This window comes from Cavia porcellus, unplaced genomic scaffold, assembly GCF_034190915.1.
Source record: "Cavia porcellus strain 051 isolate PalLab524CR breed Dunkin Hartley unplaced genomic scaffold, mCavPor4.1 scaffold_11, whole genome shotgun sequence".
NCBI lineage: Eukaryota > Metazoa > Chordata > Mammalia > Rodentia > Caviidae > Cavia > Cavia porcellus.
Genome location: NW_026947494.1, coordinates 60,709,228 through 60,729,281, shown reverse-complemented (window position 1 = coordinate 60,729,281; position 20,054 = coordinate 60,709,228). Strand labels below are relative to the sequence as shown.

At 40.8% G+C, this 20,054-nt stretch overlaps 1 protein-coding gene and 1 pseudogene across 3 annotated transcripts in view; both read right to left on the bottom strand.

Moving 5' to 3' along the window:
* The window catches only part of Arhgef28 (Rho guanine nucleotide exchange factor 28), a 299,340-nt gene that overhangs the window by 193,449 nt on the left and 85,837 nt on the right, over positions 1 to 20,054 (bottom strand). The gene's annotated exons all lie outside the window — the stretch shown is intronic.
* The window catches only part of LOC134478128 (large ribosomal subunit protein eL37-like), a 59,251-nt pseudogene continuing 39,200 nt past the window's right edge, over positions 4 to 20,054 (bottom strand).

Sequence of the window (20,054 nt, the reverse complement as noted above, 5' to 3'; positions counted from 1 at the left end):
AAAAAAATGAGTAAGTTACAGCATCATTGTAGTTCCTTGTCCTGGCTCTACGAGACCACAACAAAAGGGCACAGGTCCAAAACACTGTCACTTGTTATATTCGCTTCATGTGAGTGAGCTCAAATATCATAGCTCCTCCTGGCCAACAACAACATTTCTGACATTGAGGAAGACATTTCCTGATACATTTAGTATGGATGTCAGAGCTGGTTTGTTCTGTTTTTACAGATAAAGAAGTTCAGAGAAGAGGGAAGATGTAGGTTTTTGTTTTGTTTTTTAACTTACTAGACAAATGTGATACTTTATCATCTTTAACTTTAAATTCCAACCTATCAAACATCACTGCTTATATTAATTTTTATACTGGGCCTAAAACTCCAGGGTTCTTACAAAGGTTCATGGTAATCATTTTTAGTCCCACCCTTATCTTTTACTGGACTACTAAATTATCACAAACTTTGCCAAATAAATAGAACTACTTGTACCCACACCTGCTCTGCCAATTCCATTTACTATTTACTTTGTCTGAAGTATTACCAAATTCACCTTACCACCCAGCTTGGCTGCACACTTGCTTTTAAAAGCTTTGGTTAGCATCAAGCCCTAAAAAATGTCTTGATCTCAAAGAGAGGAGCTGCCACCCAGGGCACTCCAAGGGCAAGTATCAGAGGGAGGGAGGCAGCAGTGGTCTCAAGCATGCATCAGCAGTGGTCTCAAGCATGCATCAGCAGTGGTCTCAAGCGTGCATCACTCAAGCATGCATCACTCTGTGTGGGGTTAGGGTGGGGCAAGTCAGCAGAGCTACACCCTAGGGAGCAGCAAGAACAGTGCAGCCTGCTGGGTCATCTCAGGGGTTTGCAGGATTCCAGACTCTCAGACCAGGAACACTGAGTGGGGCCTCTGGGAACAGAGCACATTCCACCCAGCCTGTGGGCGCAGCAAGGAAGTGGAGTCCAGGGGTGGAAAGGGTCGCCCACTTTGGAGGACCTCCAGAGCTCGCCCAGTGTAGAGAAGCACCTGGGCTTCTGGTGTATTCACCCAACAAAAACAAACCTTCTCTCTGTGAGAGCTCTTTACTCCACTGCGGAGAGGGAGGTGAACAGAGAGAAGTCACATGGTCTCCTGGACGTGTGTGCTTTGGATCGGTACCAGCCTGACATCCCACACAGCAGCATGACCTGCAGGATGAATGCTGAGTTCCACTGATTGGAGGCAAAAATAAGATCAGTCCACAGCTCCTCCTCCTTCTCCTCCTCCTGGCAGCCATATGGTAATTAATGCCACTTAACATATTTTAAGTAGAAAAGTTACATAGCTTTTATAGTTGTTTGCAATCAGTCACACACACACACACACACACACACACACACACAGACACGGTCAGTCTGAAATCATAAACCAATATAAATACAAATTATGGTGTTCTGCAAAAAATCACTGATCTGCAATTTTGAACCATTCCCTCTCTGAATAGGGACCTGTATATACACATAAGCATCATTAGTAGAAAGTAACATGCCAAGAAAAATCTACCCTATAATAGCTTCCAAAACAGTTCAGGAAGGAGACCTGCAAAAAAACAAATATCAGATATGACTGAGGGAGGAAACTTAGATGAAATTCCATTTCCTAAAAAAGGAAGATCAACTTGCTTTGTGTTCCTACTTGTTAAAGGGAGTGTTAATTATTAGAACAGAATCTGACCTGACCTGTTTATGTTTTTTTAAACAGAAAACGGATTGTATAAATAGATCAAAGATCTTACAAATCACAAGGACAGCTAATCTGCCTCTCTTCCAAATACTAGTCATATTATTATTTTATTTGGTTGGGTGAACAAGAGCTACCACTTAGCAAAGAGTTTAATCACAACCTTTCCTGATGCAAAGCTTCCCCTAATGGTCATGTCCTGCAGTTCATGATGGCTTCTTTTCAAGAAGCACTCCTGCTTTATGTTTGTAAAAATAAACAACTTTCAAGTCAAAAGTGAGACAATCCATTGTAGAGACACCTGGAAGTCCTACCATAAGTATTACATTCAGCAGTTAAAAGAGCCCTTGACTTAGCATCATAGTGACACCAGGAAGACATAAGGATGTTATAGAAAGGGAGAAGGGAAAGGAGAGGATGTGAAGAACAACAGAGGGAGAAAATGAGAGCAGAGGTGGCAGCAGGAAAGGAGGACAAAGAAAAAACAAGAATGCTGCACACAGAAAAGGAACGCAAGGCTCCGAAGACCCAAAACTGCTCAGGAGGTCACAAGGAAATGGATTTCTGAAAGAATCTACCAAGCAGCCACGACAGTAAATAGCCACAGGTGAGCGCCTTTGGCTAAGACTGGGCTCTTTCTAACCGTGGTGGTCATTTTGAGTCTGCTGCTCTTCTAAAATGCCACTTGTTTCATATATTGTAAAAATAAATTCCAGTTTACAGAATCACAGCATATGTCTTTCATTTCCTGGTCTGGATTCAGTTGCATTCTTTGATTTGGGACATTGAAAGCTATCATCTTCCCTAGGTAAATTTGGTGGTACTGATATTAGTTACTCTGCATCTCTACAGAAGTGATGTGTTATAACACTTCTATGAACTGCATCCTCAATACGAAATTCTCAAATATTTCACTGATATGTCTAGAAGCAAACAGAAGCATGGGAGGTAAACGTAGCTCTCCAAATAAATTGAATGTATACAATCAGAACACAAGCTGAATATCTTCAAAAGGAATTCAGTAAGTTTACTCTAAAATTCATTTGAAAAGGTAAATGCAAAGAAAAAGAAACAAAAATATGACAGAGAATAAATATTTCAGCTGTGAGGAGAAGAGTGAGCACTTGTCTTGAGGCAAAACAAAATACAGAATGAAAAGCAGGGTCATGTAAATAGTTGACAAAGCACCAGACAGACCCCAAAGGACAAGGTCCACAGACAGATAGATGCAGGTACAGGTCATAATGGTGTATTTCACATCAGTGGGTAAAGGTAGTTTCGGGACAACAGCTATGTATTAGGGGCAAAAACACAATGCCTGCCAACTAATGAAATGCCCAACATTTAACACAATAATCCGTGCCCAACATTTAACACTACCCTCCTGTAGTCCCAGCATGCACGGCAGAAGCAGGAGGATCTCTGTGAGTTTGAGGCCAGACTGGGCTACATAGCAAGCAAGACCTTGTCTCAAAAACAAATATTAGAAGATTGTTTTAAAGTCTTCATTACTGAACAAAAATGAGAGCCATTAAAGACTTCTGAATTTCACATACATTGACATCTTTTTTCCATTTTCCCTCTTACCTGACAGGTTTTTTTCATACACACAAATAATCATCACATAGCTACACTCACGGAATGAATACATACAATCTTGAGCTTTCCTGTCTTCTAACAAAAATAATGTCCATATTGTTCCAGTCTTTAACAACTTTCTAACTGCACTTCATCTATAATTCCATGATTAAGCATTCTTTTGTTGTTGTATGTTAAGTGTATTTCTTTTTAATATTATAAACAATAATAAGATAAATAATGTGCATTCTTATGCTGTAAGTTATTATTTTAAAATAAAATTCCAGAAATTGGTCCAACAATGTGAAAAAATTGTCACCACCTGCCAAATCGCTTTCCAAAAACTGTATCAACTTTCATTACTGTACTATATGTGGTCAAGCACATCCACTTGGCTTTGAAACTTTCTCTTAAATTTTCATAAAACTAAAAGATTTTTGAAAAGAGTATTCATTTCATCTCAATCTTGTCAAAAGTAGCTTTTGGTAGTAATCCCTATGTTAGATAATAAATCACTGCTTGCAGATTTAATTTGTATTTATTTTAAATTGCCACTGAAATTGACTGCCTACTTTTAGAAAAGCCTATTACCAAACAGTGTGCACATGGTTAGCATCCAAGCTGTTTCAATTTAATGCCACCTAATGCCCACCTGAGATGACTGCCAACGATTCCTTCTGAGTTTCACTTTTTGACTGAGGAAAAATTAGACTGTCAGCCCTGATAAATGAGTTGCACCCTGTTGGGCCTGAATAGATAGGACAGACTGAGCTCTTGCAAATTGGGTCCTCGAGAGACCATAGTCATTGCAAAAGTCAGGGGCAAAAGTGAGACTTTTCTGGTACACAATGGAACAAAACTCTGCCATCAACAAGCTACCATCACCAGGGCAACAGGGGCTCTTGCGTCTTGCCCTTTCTGCCAGACACAAACTTGCAGCCTGGGAGGACATGTCCTTCACACCGTCCAGTCAGCCTTCCTCTCATTTAACCCTGCACTTTCAACTTGGACTGTTCCCCTAAGGAAAATGATGCCTGCATCAGCCTGAGACCAATAACCGCAATCCCAAAGTTCTGAAAACTATCCTCCCAGAGGTACAGACTAAAAATCCACCTCTGGGCCTTGTTGTCAACCCTGCCACCTCACCGCGACCTCCATTGCTATCAGGTGTCATTAAAAAGCACAAGCAGGCATTCAGCTCACACATCAGCCTGATAGACTGTTAATTACCCCAGGCAAGATCTCCATGCTGTCAGTAATGCAGCCATCACCTTGCACTCTGTGGTTCTTGACCCATACTCCCTTTTGAGACTGGCTAGATTTAAAAGACCCTTTCTGCCTGCAAGTTGCCCCCTCAAGACCCTTCAACTGGGAAAATCCTGAGACAAAAGGCCAGCTCACTAGTGGACTCAATTCCACTAAGGGGTTAAAAACTCCTACTATGTTCAGAAACAGCAGATTTCACTCCATCATGCCCCTATGCAAAGAGTATATACTGTCAAACTGTTAAATTATACCTCTCCTGCCTGTAAAGCCTGTTTAATATCTCTGAGCTGCCAATGGTAACGTGACTGTCCTTCATATATGCTGCCTCAGGCTCTTGCTAACCATGGCCTGCTGGTATACCTGCTTGGACCCAAGGAATGCTTTGTTCTGCCTTTGGTTGGCTCCTGTCAGCCAGCTCCTCTTTGCAAAGACCTCAGTTCTGGACTCAAAGGTTAAGTGACGTGGACTCAACCTCCCAGAGATTCAAAAATGTGTTTCCTCTTCATTGCACTTCTGATTAATGACACCTAAGATGCTTGCTGGAAAGGCATAAAAGCTCTGCTGTAATACCTGGCAGAAACTAGTTTTTTTGTTTGTCCTTTTCGTTTTTTATCGGTACCAGGGATCGAACTCATGACCGCACACTTGCAAGGCAGGCACTTATGCCGCTGAGCTAAATCCCCAGCCCCCTAGAAACTAGTTTTTTAAAAATGCCACAGATTTCTTAGAGCTGTTGGCTTCTATAAAATCTGGATCCCCAGGACAGAGGATATAGCTCAATACCACAACACCTGCCTGGCAAGCACCAGATCATGAGTTAATTCTCAGACCAAAAATAAAACAAATCTTGATCCTTGAGTTCACAGAAACAATGATGCTTACCCAGACTCTCAGCCCCTGGGAGCACCTAGTGGCCTACCTGTGCAAATACTTGAATCTGGTCACTAAGGGCTGCTCCCACACTGCCTTTGCCTCTGCATTTCTAACAGTCACTGTCCTTCTAATCAAGAAAGCTGACAAGCTCATTGTAAATTGTCCAAGTGCCACCAGCTGCACTGGGAGGAACTGTTCTAAAAGTGGACCCCTGACAAATGCTGAGTACACCCTGTCTACCGATGGAAGCAGATCTGTTAGGGGTGAAGTCTAACCAACTAGATATGCTGTGGTTACCTTGGACAAAACTATTTTGGCCAAAACTCTCCTCAGGGATAATCTACACAGCAGATTGCTTCCTGCTGCTGCTTGGAAGCCTGCCACCAATGATTCAAAATAATCCAGTCCAGAGGACTCAGCCCCCTCCAGGGATCAGACTGACTGAGACATCGAACAGCCACCAGAGCTGCCCCACCATACATAAGCTCTGCAAGCTCAAGCTTCTGTGCTGGCACTTGTACCAGCTCAGGCTTTAGCATCTGTGTCGCTGACCCTGACCTCCCATTCTCTACCCCCGCTGAAAAGAAAAGAAAAGTTCGTAGGGTCCTGCTGTAAAACATCATTCCTAGATATGGATAATCCTTGATCATTGGAAGTGACAACTGTATTTGTAACAAAGGCAACTCAAAAGCTAAATTAAATTAAAACTACGTACAACATATCGGCCACAAAGCTCTAAAAAAGCTACCAAAAAAGTTCCAGTTGCTCCTGTCTCTTAGAAATGGCTGGTCACTGGGATGCATGGCTGGTCACTAAGATCCACACTGTAAGACCCAGTCCCCAGCTGACAAGCCATTCTGCCTCTATACTTTTGCTTGCTTATCTCATGTAAGCCCTAGACCACCAGAGATTGGGGCCTGATATTCTGGGAATGATCTCAATCAGTGTCTGTCAACATAAATAAATCTGCCTCACAATCTTGAGTGTTTTGGTGTTTCTGCTTGCTGATGCAGTATGTATATACCCATATGTACAGATGTACATATATCTCTTGATATATAAATATTACCTACCCATGTACAGGATATCACAGATTATAAAGTGCTTTCTTGTGTATTTTCTCATCTTATTTCCACACTAATCCAAGGGAAACAGTATTATGAGTCTCATTTCCAAAGAAAACAGTAAAGATACCAGTTCTAATGAATGAAAGAACCAGAATCCAACCAAGGTCTTCCTGTGCTAGGCCAGCATGAAGAGTGATTTACCTGCCCTTGTACATTTCCTCAACATTTTATACGCTCAGTACAGGGGTTCTCATCCTGAAACTTCATCTGAAATGTAGAAGGATGCAGAAATGTTCCCTAAGCTCTCTGAAGATACATGTAACAGAGGCGTTTTATTTGAGCGAGATTTACATCTTTTACTGAGAAATTCTTAAAAAGGTTTAAAAGAAGCTTATGATCCAAAGTATAAAAATAAAATAAAGTTAGGAACCACTGCATTAAAGCAAGTTTAGAAGCATCTCTCTTTGGTATAATGTAAAATATCAAGAGTATTCACCTGATGATACAGGCAATTCTTTTGAAGATAGCAAGAGGCTTTATGGTGACCATTGTTGATCACATTGTATTTTGTTTTTACTTCTGTACTATGTCCGTCCTTTTGTTTTGACTGACTCTATTTTGTTTTGCTACATTTGGTTTTATTCTCTTCGAAAAAAAGTATTAAGAACTGAAGGAGTAATAAAACCCAAAATGTGCAATTGTTGTTATAAAAAAGAGAGGAAAAGAAAGTGCTTTAAAGGATACAACCGCATGTATGTTTAAGTGAGTAATATAGATACCCATATTGCTAAGTTTTTGTTGGATTGCTGAACAGAATTGTTTGCAGTTTCACTATTTGTACGTCCACTTTGCATGCTTTAATTTTGTAACTTGAACAACTATTTATAAGATGACAATATGTAATCTATCAACTAGTGATTTCTTACTGTTTATTTTTTTGAAATTCTGTACTATTTCTACCCCTTTTTTGTTTTCATTTTTTCTTTAAATAAAATTTTTTTAAAATATCGAGTATTCAAATCTATTACCCAACAAAATTGATGTGAATATAAACTGGTTAAAAATTTTGTAAAAATATATTTAAAGCATAGTGACACTGAGTTAAAATATTTTAGAACTACACCATACACAATGATATAAAAGGTAGGTGGAATTGAAATATATTGCAGTATAGGAAAGTGTTAAAAATAATAACTTTTGTTATATTGCAGTTATTCAGAAATATATGGCTTAACTTTGAGAATAATCACTAAAAGAATAGTAAGAGAAAATTTGAAAAAAAAAAAAAAAGGAATAGTAAAAGAATGCAAACTAGGGGCTGGGGATTTAGCTCAGCGGCATAAGCACCTGCCTTGCAAGCAGGCGGTCGTGAGTTCGATCCCCAGTACTGATAAAATGGAAAAAGACAAAAAAAAAAAAAAAAAAAAAAGAATGCAAACTAGCAAAGAATAGAGGAAAAATATAATAGAAAACATTTGATTAACCAGAAAGAAGACAAACCAGGAAAAATGCAGACCACAAAAAAGTATGCACCAAATAAGAAAAGACAGTTACATGATAAATGTAAATCCAACTATAATAGCAGTTATTTTAAACGTATTTTAAATACGTGCTCCAAGTAGAGAACCAAGATTTTCGGTATATTTTTCTTTTTTTAATCCAAAAACAACGACAATTCTTGTGTCCTGCTTACAAGTGACACACTTTACAAAACAAAAGATAGATGTTAAAAACAAGGAGACAGCTCTTCTACAAATGGAGTGGGGAACTAGATATACAGGGGCGGGGGGGAGGAAAGCACAACAGGAAGTAAAAGAATTACAATGTGTTAGGTGCCGGCATGAGCTCCCCAGGATGAATGCAATCACTCTGCACAGCAAACATGGACTAATAAAAAGAGACACACTTTAAACTAACACAGAGAGTTTAAAAGTAAAACAAGAAAAAACTATGAGATACTAACCAAAAGAAAGGTAACACAGCCAAAAACTCAAAGTATATTTAAAGCCAGACAAGTTATTAATAAAAAAGAGAATCTCTCATGAAAGGGTCAGCTGTGGGGCTGGGGATTTAGCTCAGTGGCATAAGCACCTGCCTTGCAAGCAGGCGGTCGTGAGTTCGATCTCCGGTACCAATAAAAAAAAAAAAAAGACCAAAAAAAAGAAAGAAAGAAAGAGTCAGCTGTATAAGATGTCACAATGGTAAATCTGTGTACACCTAATAACATAGTCTCAGAAGATGCAAGACACAAATTAACAAATCTAAAAGAACAAATAGGGAAATCCACAACCACAGTAGAAGACTAACACGCTGCTCTCAGTAGCAGGTAAAACAAGCAGCCAAAAATATTAATAAAGATATAAGGATGTAAATTAGACAACCAAAATCGCTCATCAAAAGGAATAAGTACCATAAATTAAATGCATACATTAAATTTAAGAAAGCTACTCATTTTCCAAACTTCTGCATTAAACTCACCATTTCAAAAATGTAAACACACAAATCAAAACGTCTTGTTGGCTTTCACACACCTGACAGAGTGATTCACTTCGGAACTGAAATACCCTGTATTTCTATAACATAGCAGATGCAGTTTAAACAAAAAAACAGCTCATAACAGGGTTCAGTAAATGACTCCATATGCCTCACAAGAATGGAAGTATGCTTTTGAAAGACTCTCAGCTTGCCTTCTTTTAAAATCACTAACTTGCAGGTTTCATAAGAACACAGAATACAGAAGCAAGTATCAGAACTTTAATCAGCACACCCAAGTAGGAAGTATATTGGGTTGGCAATGAGAAAACCTATATTATAATTTCCACTGTTGCACTGCCTTGATATTCACTTGGTCCCAAAATAATCAAATACAAAACTAAAGAATGAAGCAAAATGAAGTTTAATAGGCAGACACAAGTTGGGATTTTAGTCAATAAAAAACCAGCATAAGTCCTTGAGGTGGCTACGTAAAAATGCTAATTTTTTTTTTTTTTTGTCTTTTTCGTTTTTATCGGTACCAGGGATCGAACTCACACCTGCCTGCTTGCAAGGCAGGCGCTTATGCCGCTGAGCTAAATCCCCAGCCCCAAAAATGCTAATTCTGTCCTATACTATACAGAGAAAAAGATAGTAACCCATTGAGATCCTGGATGGGCTGGATTGAGATCCAGCACACATCTAAGAGTAGCTATATGAGAGACAGAGGGCTCATTTAGCAAGACCCTGTCTCAAAATTGGAATAGCTGGGAGTGTGTAGCTCAGTGCAAAGGTCTAGTTTCAATCACCAGGCGGGGACAGAAAGAACAAATCAGTCAGCTCTGCTGTTTCCTGATATACCTAAGCCATGGAATACCTCAATACACAAAGAAGTGAAACTGACAGCCTGTTTGGAGGGCAACAAAGAAGATGTCAAAAGGATGCAAAAGCCACGCTGTCATGTGAAACACAATTGAAGGAACTGGGCTGTTTTGCCAAAGAAGAGCAGGCTCATGGGTCAACAGTCATCGTGGCTACAAATACCTGAGGGTCTGCTATGCAGACAGGGGACCAGACAGGTCCTGCAGGCCCCACAGGGACAGCACAGAACAATGTGAGGAAGGACAGGGGCAGAGTTCAGCTGTACAGAAAGCTTGAGAGCAGGAGATGGGAAGGGGTGTTGTGTTTCTATTCTGTTTATTTATGTGTTTATTTATGTGTTATTTATGTGGGGAAAGGGCCTGTCTAGTTTTGATAAACCACGATCTGTAATATTTGATCTGTAATTCCAAATTACCTGCTTTACCATCCAAAAAGAAAGAGTGGTTTAGATAAGCATTTTTTTATTTAAATTAATGTCTCTGTTAAACTTTTGCTTTAGTTTATTTTTCTAGCTTTCTGGTTTGATACTTAGTCTATCTGTGTTTCTTTAGTGATTTTCAAACTGAGGTCACAGGAATCCTAAAGCATTTAAATTTCAGTTTGAAAAGGTGTTTCCAATTGTCTTTAAATCTAAAAATGACACTATTCACTTAAAATGTATTATTTGCCAAATTCTAAGACCCTGGAAGAATCAGAAGTGCCAGGCTCAGTTATTAGTCCACTGAATTGACAAATGTGACAAATCAAAACTTAACAAGTTCATCTGTAGTCATAAAGTTTTTATCAAGTTTGTATACTACAATTCCCATGCCACCTTTGTTTTTTATCAGTGCAAGTTTGAAGTAGTGAATATAGTACTTTCACCCTGTGGAGCTGGTATACATCCATCCTGGCCTTACTCCTTTTTACCTCCCCCTCCTCCACATCTCCCTCCCATCTTCCCCCACCTCTAGGCCTCCTATCTCCACAAGCCTATCTCCCTGTTTCCTATTATCTGTCTTTTAATTTGCTCTATAAATTATGTATACTTTGGCTTTCTCATATAACAGAAAGCAGGCAACATTCAACCTTCTGAGTCTGATATATTTCACTTAGCATTACAGACTCAAAGTGCACATTTTCCTACAAATGACTCAAACATATTCTTCTTCGTGATTGAATAGTACGCCATTGTGTGTTACAGGGCAACTTTATCCATTCATCTGTTGATGGGCATATAGGCCATGTTGAGGATGTTGCTACAGTAACCAAGTTCCCCACCATACTTCAGGAAAAGATATTTCTCCTGCAAAGAAAAAGCTTCCACATTTCCTGTTTGGGATCCCTTAGTATATCCTCTGATGTCTTGTTGAAAGATCACAAAGCTCTGCTTATGGCCAGTCTCACTAGTGTCTCAGAAAACCACTCTCCCAGTCTTTGTGTGGTTCACATCTCCAACAAGCTTTGTGTCTGCAATGTGGGGACAGCTACAGCTCAGAGACGCATAGGTGGCAGCCGCACCAGCAGTGACACACGTGGCTGTTACGTGACACTCGGAGTCTGCAGATTTACGGCTAACCGAGTACTGAAAGGCAGTGTTGGACAATGACAGCCTTAAAAATGCCAGCTCAAACTGCAACTGTCAGAGCAGTTAGGCCCTCTGTCTCTGAGGTGATCAGTTCTGGGCCAAGAACAGAGACATAAGCACCTGCGTTCTTAACCAGGGAGATAGTCCAGCCATCCAGACACAGTGCTCCACAGGAAGACGCTCTGAGGGGACTAGAATCAGGGCACAGTGCCTTTTGCTTACTGATTTGACTGGCATTTATATCAAGTTATCTATCCCAACCTCAACATGGATACACTGTGTGTGCACATGTGAGTGCGCACACACACACACACACACACACACACACACACTTAAAGAACAGTGAAGATCCTGTCAAGCGATGCCCATTACCAAAAAAGAGAATTGGGGAGCTTTCACTAAGAGAAGTGCAAGTTCAGAAAATAAAGTTTACAAAATAAAGATCTGATCATGATTTAAAAAAAAAAAAAAAAAAACCCTTATTGGACAAGCAAACAAAACCAAAACCCAGAAGAATAATTGACTGGATCTTGAGCCCATCCTGAAGCAGACCAGGGGCCACAGCCTCGACTGTCTCCCTCTCTCTAATACCCTCTCAATTACCCACAAGGTGCTAGTCAGGAAACGCCTCAGCCTCGGATGTCAGATCACTCTTACCCACTCTGGGGACCAGGAAGACCTGTGAGGAAGACTTGGTTCTGCCCCCACAGCACTCCCATCCCCTCCACTGTCTTGGTCCTCTCTCTGAGGACCTCTGTCACCTGTGTTTCGGGTCCTGCCAGTCTTCTTCCTGCTCTTGTCTTTCTCATAGCAAAGCCCAAACCAGGAAAAAGCCTGCCCAGTCTGTGCCCAGAGACACACACGGAAGGTAGCAGGGTGAGGAGGAAGCACAGCCGGCAGCCAGTTTGCTCAGCCCTAGTTCCAGGGAAGGACGGGGGGGGGGGGGGTGGAATAAAAAGCAGCAGTAGAGGGCTGGGAGGGCTGACAATACCACAGAAGAAAGCGCTAGGAAAACACAGCAACATGGAATGGAGTTGAAACAGGCAAGGGCAAAAGACAGGAAAATAAGTGGACTGATGAAAGTGGGCGGGGCAGAGCGCTGTCCACCCTCCTGGAACTGCAGTCAAGGAAAGGGACAGAGGGAGGGCAGGGCCGAACCTGGGTGCTGACAAAGATGGTTTCCTCTGATCCAAATCAGGAGCTCAGGATAAAAGGTGCATCCTTTATCCTCAGGATAAAAGGTCTCTCCTTGTGATGTGCGTGTAGCCGGGCTTCTGCAGACCACCTGAGCAGAGCTCACCCTGCGCTCCTATCAGGGTAAATCTGTCTTATTCTGACAGATTAGGCAGGGCTTTGGAAGGCAGGAGCTCATCTTCTATTTTGTTGGCCCTATTGTTTCTGCCCCTTACTTAGTTTATCCCTCTCTCTTTCTCCCTGTCTCCTCTTCCTCTGATCAACCCTGTGGGGCTCTCAGCCAGCAGAAACAGGACCTAAATCGAGGGATGCCGAATGGTGGCTTCACAGAGCTGCCATCAGGGCAAAGTCAGTTGGGATCCACCCCTCTTCCCGGTTCAGCCCAAGTCCAGCACCACAATGCCAGCCACACACTGCAGATTAAACCCCTGGAGTCCGAAAGTGTGATGGATCTTCGTAAGAACACTTCCAGAAGAAAGACTACTAGACAGGAGGAAAGGAATGAGGAGAAGAACAGGCAGGCAAGAGAGGGTAACAGGACGATGCAATCAAAGTGTATTATATGCATTATGTCACTATGAAACCCAGCATTCTCTACGATTAATATGCATGAGTAAAAATATTCCTATTCAAGGCAAAAATTAAAATGAACACATTCTACCGTCCTCTTCCATAATGCTGCACTGCCCAGAAGGCAAGGGCATTTATCTGATGTGCAGATATCCCAGAGATACAGCCTGGTCAGGGCTTGGCCCAAGGTTGCCCATGTGGCCAGAACCAGACCTAAGCCTCCACGTTGAGTATTCATTTCGTACACATGTACTGGCATCTACTAGGTGCTATAGTTAAAACAAGTTGCCCACCCTCATGAACCTACACCAGTGAGGAGACATAGATGTAAGCAAATAAGCAAGCATCTGATACATGAGTGATGCATAAGATCTAGCAAAAGTAAGGTTGTAAGAGAGATGCTTTATTTATATATGCTACTAGGGAAATGAGATGACCATTTTAGAAAACTTTAAGGAACAAGAGGCAGAGTCATGCAGATGAAGAGAATATTTCTTGCAGCAAGGCAACCAGGTGCAAAGGCCCTGAGGTGGCTTGTACCTCAAGTATATGCAAACAGCAAGGAAACCCAGTTGTTGAAACACTGGAAGGGAGGGTAAAAGGTGAGAGACAAGCACAGACCATTGAAAGGGCTTGGGTGTCAGTCCCACACTGGAAAGTCATTGCATTATTGGGGGCAGAACAATAAAAAGCTCTAAATTTTCTTTCACAGGATCACTGTGGCTGTTCTGGGAAACTAGATTGTGATGAGGCAAGGCTGGAATTGGGGAGCCCTATGCATCACTCCAGGCAAGAAGTGACCGGGCATGTTTTAGAGCATTTACGTCATAGCACAGAGGCTCATGGTGTAATTTCCGTCTCTGCTAAGCTGATGCACTTATCTCCCAGTAGACCACATTTAAATTCAGCTCTGCTTCTTACTAATGGCAGCAGTTCCAGCAAGCCCAGGCAGTGAGAAGGTGGAAGCCACGGGGGCAGAAAGCAACGCACTTTACTGAAAGCAGGTATGCAGTTGTTCCGGACCTTTCGTGGAACGGCTGGCCTGGAACTCCAGGTGCCGCCTGTCATTTCTCAAAGACACACAGACTAATGGATGAACAAACAGATAGAACTGTTAATCCCTCCTCTGGCTTTTCTCTGTCAATGACTTACAACACCCAGTGATCAAGTGGCAGTGATGGTCAAGGAACATTTCTACTGGAACATGGAAACAGCTTTGAGTAGCTTCTAACCCCGACACAGCCTGCTAGCAAACACATTTCTATTTTTATTAAGACCAACTATGAACAATAAATGGATATGTGTGTGTGTGTGTGTGTGTGTGTGTGTGTGTGTAATCTAATATTACTTATAGACCTCACTATGTATGGCAGGCACACATTTGTAAGACTTTAACACTGCCAAAGTCCCTGCTGTGTAGACATTCCTGGAATAATCATAGGTATAAAGATATTTTAACATTGGATATGAAATTTCTCAGTTCTTGACATGGAACCTTGATGCAAAAACAATCGTAAGGTGTTTTGGTTACTTTTTTCTTGTTGTTGAGACAAAATACCTGATACCCAAAATTAGGGAAAGGAAAGTTTATTTCTTACAATTTTGGAGGTGTTAGTCTATACTTAGTTGGCTCTAAGTGGCTGAGTGGTATGGGGGCCACCATTCTTGGGTAACACAAACAGCAAAGGGTGAACCACACAAGAGAGAAGCACAAGTCTCCCCACCACCACCTTTATACTCTATGTCGGCTCCACCCCTAATGGAGCAAGTGTAGCACTCACATCACCAATCCAAGCACTAGACAACAAGCCAATCACAAATGCTAGATTTAGACACGTCCATGATTGCATAAAACTTGGAGGGAGGTGCTATCTGCCATAAACCGTAACATAAGATGTTTATGAGTTTAACTGAGGTTGCTTTGAAACCCATAAGGATAAAAATGGCCATTATCAGAACCCCTTATACCTATCTTAATCTTAAAACGTACATATGCTAAGACTGCAATTATATGGTATTCTGGAAAAGGCAAAGCTATGGAATGGTGAAAAGATCAATGGTGTCTAGGGATCATCAAATGGGAGAGGGCAGTGAGTACAGGATGGAGGATTTGCAGGGGGGTGGTACTGTAGGGGTAGTCACGTGTCATTATACTGTGGCCAAACGCTGAAAATGTATAGCATCCAGAGTGACTTGTAATGCAAACTATGGACTCTGGATGGTTATCATGGATCCCTATAGGTTTATCCAAGTAATAAATGAACCATTCTGGGGAAAGATGCTAAAAATGGGTGAGGCTGCACATCTTAGGGAGGGTGGGATGTGAAAAATCTACACTACATGCTCAGTTTTGCTGTGAAACTAAAACCACTTTTAAAATAGTCTTTTTGAAAAAAATAGAATGATGCTCCATGCCAAGGAGATAGTTTAGGTTGTGCCAGTCAGGGAGACCTTTCAGAGACAGGGCTTGGAGGGTGAGATCTAAACTGCAAGATTTCCAAGCCTTTTATAAGGCAAGAAAAAAGAAATGGGGATGAAGTGAATGAGGACAGAAGAGGCTGGACGATGAAGCAAGCAAATCTGTGGCAAGAAACTAAAGAAGCCACCTAGAGACAGCATGAAATGAAAGGAACTGTCTCCCCACCTTGACCTGAGAGAAGGGGAAGGTGAGCAGGAAGACCCAGCTGCTATAAGAGAAACACCCATGAAGCTGGTTACCACCACACGACAATAGCTCATTTCTTGCTCCTGTAACAGCCATGCAGATAATGCACAACTCCTCTGCGTAGTTTGCAGAGACTCACATTGCTGCCATCTTGGGGTTGGTCACATAACACTCCGCTCCTAAGTGACCCTGCTCCATCCTACTCCCAGTCGTGAGAAGGACAAACAAATCTGGACAACCACAGCTTCCCAGACCTAAACACACCATCCATCTCCTTTCACTTCCGTTCAGGTGGGAAGAACTCAGCACAGTGGCTGGCTGGGAAATGTCCTAAAGTGTGTGCGTAAGAGGAGGAAAGAGCGGGTTTCTCACTATCCTATTCCTGCCACAGGCTCTTGTACAAGAAGTGATTCCCAGAGAATATCTAAGAATTAATAATATCACCAAGTCTTAAGCATAGTTTAACCAAATCTGAAGAACATGCTTCAAAAAAGGGAGAGATCCATGAGTTGGAAGTAACAGCCAGGTGATAGACTCACATTTACCTGATTGTTTTCAAAAGCATGTTCTCTCTTAATATACATCTGTCATTCTCAACAATTTTACACCAACCATAATGCCAAAAGTTATACTTCCTCAAATGTCCCTTAATCCAGCGATGAGACACACTGAGAGTAAACAGCATCACTGATAAAGGATTGTTCGTATAATAAAAGAAAATTGCCATTTCTAATGAGGAGAGGGTATTTCTGGCATTGTAAATTGTAGCTATTTACCCTGGGCCTCTTGAAATTACCCCAAAGTCCAGCACTACTAATGGATACTAAAACTTTTCCAGAGATATGGCTTTATAAGCTGCCTACCAGAAAGGCAGACAAATCTCCCGTAAACATCCTATCCCTTCAAAAACAATTCAAATGACAGTTTGCTGATCACATGGAAATGGTAAGTATAGATTTCCTCTATACTTCTACACAATCACCTGTCAAGAACTTGCATGACTGTGCTGCAGTATACCAATTATTTCTTTAAAATCAAATGATCACTAGATAGTACACAAGACTCCTCCCTCTGAAAACATTATTTGATAGCCAAGCAAAAGCATTTCTCCACAATACATGAATACGTGAAATTTTAAAGCTCTAACTGAGTAAATACTTAAATTACAGAAGCCCTAAAGTTATCTCATTCCCAAAAGGATGAGTATGGACTCATATTTGTATTTTCAACTGGATCACTCTCCTTTCAAACTATATAGTTCTAATCTTTGACCACATAAGGATAGCACATAGAACTCCTGTGAGTCAATGCAAATATGTTCCCAATAATTACGGAAAGTGAAGCATTTCCACTTAAACCCAAATACATGAAATTTTTTTGAGCACACAGTTGCTAAAAATAGATCTATTTTGTCATACAGAACATGGAGACATTTTTACATTTCTGGATAAGAGGTTAAAGGGTATTTTTAAAGCATAATGGCTAAGCAGAAAAAAATTAAAAATCATCTTATCAGTAAATAATAATAATCCAAAGATATCTATGATGTTGGTTTTTAACTGCCTGATTAATGACTCATTATAAAGATTTTTTTAAGGCAAAAGTTTCTGAATAGATACTTCACTTTTAGGATAACCTCAAGAATAAGTTTTTCTTTTTTAAATCTAAATTTAAACCGTTAGAAAACATTAGTCTTTAAAGAAATTCTTTCCCCTGACAGAAAGCATTAACCTGTATTGACTGAAGATTGAGCCCATGTCAAGCTGGCAGTCTAGCGGAATGTTTCTTTATTTTTATTTTATTTCTTTATGTTTCTTTATTTTACCTTAAAGGCATTTACTGATGCAAGCACACACTGGGGTCCAGCAAAGTGAGCAGGACGTCCCCACCCACCCTTCTGTGCTACCTATCAACCTGCCCATCGCTCTCCCTGTCTTGCTAGCACATCTTAGAACACAGTGAGAAGCAATTTAGTCCTTGTCCCTTCTTTTGGGGACAGCAGAAATATGCTGCCTGTGTTCCAGGGACAGCTTACTTTTTTAAAAACTCTGGGTGTGAGAATAAGTTTTGTAGATCCCATTAAATTCTACTTCAAAAACCTTTATAAACCGAACCCAAAGCTATAAACATAACTACTAGCTATGGACGATGCATATGTCAACTTCCTGCATTTAACAAACAATATGAAATCAGGATGAGAATAGTCACATATTCACTGAATATCACTCTACACCACTGTCAAGAAATTCAATTAATCCTCACAGCGTTGCAAGGTAGGTTTTGTTATTCTTGCTTTATAAATGAGGAAAGTGAGACTCAGAACAAATTAGGTCATAGCTGGGATTCCAATTCAAGTCTATCTGCTATTTACTGCTTGCTCCTATTTCAAGATTAAAACAATTGCTAGTGTGCAAATGGTTCATTTAAAGGCCCCCAAAAGATAAGCTACCAACTCATAAAATTCACTCTCTCCATTCCATCGCGATGAAATTACCTACTTACTATAAGTTGGACATCTTATTGGGTCAGAGAAGTACCTGCCTCCATAATATCAGAAAGTAGCAGCCCTCATGAAATGCAAATGGTGTCCAAACTTAGGAAAGTGAGCACATGCCATATGTTGAAATAAACGATGATACCGTAATGCAGAACACAAATAAATGAATGGTAGTCTAAAAGTGTTATAGAAATAGAAAACCTAGAGAATGGGAACTTTTCAATACTTATTCAGCATTATCCTAGAAACAAGAAGAGCCAGCTGGTGATGGTGACTCTTTCAGTCTGACAGCATATACCTGGAGTGCACACTCAGTCACAAAGTGTTTGCAGTCTTCCTCCTGCCTAGAGGACAAGGTCTTAAAGATAAAATCGTCTATACATGGCCACTATCCCCACAGTCAAAACAGCACCTATGACCTCTTAGCAAGCTGCCAGACCCTGTTGTAACTGAATTCAGTTAAACAGCCTAATTCCACAACGGTTCTGTGAGGTAGATGTCTATTATAATCTGCATTTGACAAATGGGGGAACTAAGGCAAGCACCAACTAGGTAACTTATGAGAGTCTTTACATCTTGTTAGAAGGCTGAGTCAGGAGGTCACTTAACCTCTTGTTGTACAGCTCTTATAGAGACTGAGCTATCTATGCTGGTGATCCTTACTCTGTTCAAATCCCTTGAAGCCAAGGGTGCCTTTAACTATTTACAACTGGCATTCATTGCTCCAGGTTGCATCAGCCCTTCCTAGTGTCCAGAGTGTCCTACTATTTCCCACCTTTACTCTCCATCACCTCGAACTGCTGCTATAAAACTCATATTTGATGCCTGGTGCCATATTCTCCCCTGTTTCTTGGAGCAAGTTCAATATCTGCGGTCAGTCATCCTGCATCAAAACTGCTCCTTAGAACACACAATACCTGGTGGGAAAAGCAGCCAAAAAGAGCAGTATGAGTAAAGCACACACTCGACCCGGAGTTGCTTGGCAGTTCACTCAGGAGATCTTACCAGGATCCTGCCGTAGAAACTTTCTTCACCAGTGCATCCAGTACTGTGCGTTCAGTACAGAGCACTGTGTTTGCTTTTTGCAGCTGAGAACATTCTCGGACATTCTGAATGTTAGCCTTTCAACTTGTCTTAATTCTAAGGAGCAAGTCCAAAGGCTTTATTATACTGCTTTCTATACTATTCTTTGTAATTCCAACATTTCATTGTGTAAAACCTATGTAACAAGCAGTTTCCAAAAAAAAATTTATATATTATACCCAACTTGAAAGAAAAATTGAATTTTCCAATTTGCAAAGCTGAGTTTACTCAAGATCTATAGAGGCGCCACAAATGGAAGCCACCAATTGTGACCTGTGATTTAATCAGCTACTAGCCTGATCATTTCCTCACTACATCAGTATAAAACAAAGACATAATTGTCTTAAGAATGAAAATGCTTCCTCCCAAAAAACAACCAGGGCTCTGTGCTTTTCTAATGCTTACTAATGGCCTCAATGCATGCATAGATGTGCTTATTAAATTCACCAATGGCAAAACCAAGGTTGGGAGGGTCAGTTATGGTGAATCAAGGCTCAGAAAGAAAGTAGTGCCAATACTAACAAGATGAACTTCCCTAACTATCAATGAATGTACTGTACTTAAGTTAAAGAAAGCTCAGCAGTGAGACAAAGGATGGATGAAGACCAGATGAACACCGCAGACAGGGAA